This window comes from Octopus bimaculoides, chromosome 3, assembly GCF_001194135.2.
Source record: "Octopus bimaculoides isolate UCB-OBI-ISO-001 chromosome 3, ASM119413v2, whole genome shotgun sequence".
Taxonomy (NCBI): Eukaryota; Metazoa; Mollusca; class Cephalopoda; order Octopoda; family Octopodidae; genus Octopus; species Octopus bimaculoides.
Genome location: NC_068983.1, coordinates 87,578,441 through 87,580,077, shown reverse-complemented (window position 1 = coordinate 87,580,077; position 1,637 = coordinate 87,578,441).

Sequence of the window (1,637 nt, the reverse complement as noted above, 5' to 3'; positions counted from 1 at the left end):
TGTGTGTGTGTGTGTGTGTGTGTGTGTGTGTGTGTGTGTGTGTGTGTGTTATTTAGAATGGTGGAGATTTTAAAGTAGTAGACTGACTCGATATATGGGTCCGATAAGTGTGTGTGTGCCTCTTGTAAATAAACACTTCTGATTTAATGTTATATTTTTAGGTTTTGGTCATTCTCTCTCTCTCTCTCTCTCTCTCTCTCTCTCTCTTTTTCCTCTCTCCCTCCATCCCCTCTATTTCTTCCCTCGTTTCTGTGTGTGCGTGTGTGTGTGTGCGCGCGCGCGTGTTCCAATCATGAGCAAACTGCGGTTCGTGGGACTTTCTCAATAGCAGGCCTAACGAAAAATTACTTTGAATTGTCTTTTAGTAATGCGGCCCTACTTTTGATGAGCTATGTCTCATGCAGCTCACTTCTCGAAAAAGAATACCCATGCCTGTTCCATTCCATTAAGTCTCTGCTGACACTGGCCATAACACAAAGAATTTAAAATTCATATATGAAGAGTAAGCTTTTGTGAAGAGATTTAGTCCTTCTCTCGGTTTAACACCACAACATGACCCCTTTCTGCCCTTAAGTGTATCACTCTGTCGTAAGCATTCAAGTTAGCTTTACTCTGTCTCACCCATTTATTGATGTGACTCATCATAATGACGCTACTCTGTTTCTGGATAAAAGCCGGGTACTGAAATAATTTAAGGTGCACAGAATTCTCTTTTCCTTTTTTTTTTTTTTTTTCTTCTTTTTTGGTTACAAAAAATTTCTATAGGTACCTCTTAAGAGGAATATCTAATATAACAGAAGTAAAGGAGTGGCTGATGGTTAGAGAGTTGACCTTGGTATATTCTGGTTCTTTGTAGTATGTATTCAAATTACATGGAGGCTAACGTTACCTTCCATTCTTCTGTGGTTAATACTTAAAACACCAGAATTGGACACGTGCTGGTGTAGATTAATTGTCAACAAATGAGGTGTTGGATTCACTAGGACAATCCGACAATGTTTTAACTTCCTTCTGGCAACATCTGCAATGAGATTGATGCAAGTCTGTATCGGCCCTTGTCCTACCTTTGGACAATTTTGGACATTATCAATGGTGTGGAGAAGTGAGACTTGATGCATGGCTAATCGCTGGTTTTCCATATAAACTTATCCGGGCCTACGCCCTGGAGAAAACTTTCCAGTAACACCTCATTGCATTCTAGCAACACATGTGTATACCCGAAAATCTCCTTTTTTACTTTTCTCTTCTTTTTAATGATATGCGTTTAAATTCAAAACTTTTTTTTTAAGTTGTCATTTGTAAAGTTCATACCAAAATTACTGAATTGTGCTGAATTGAAAGAAATGGGAGAACATTTGACAAAAGAAATTGCATAATTTAATTTCTGACCTGTGAACTTTCATAAACAAATAAACATTTATTATTGATAGGATGCAACTTTTTTTTAGAGATGTATCACTGAAAACAATTATGTTCCAGTTTCACATTTTCAATTGTTTTGCTTATATAATCGTTTTCTTTTAGATTTAATTTAATTTGGAATAATAATGTTCCAAAGTCCAACAAATTATCGTCTGGATGATAACATTTGAACTGCTGGCTGTTAAATCGGGCTATTTTTTTTTTTTTTTTTTTTT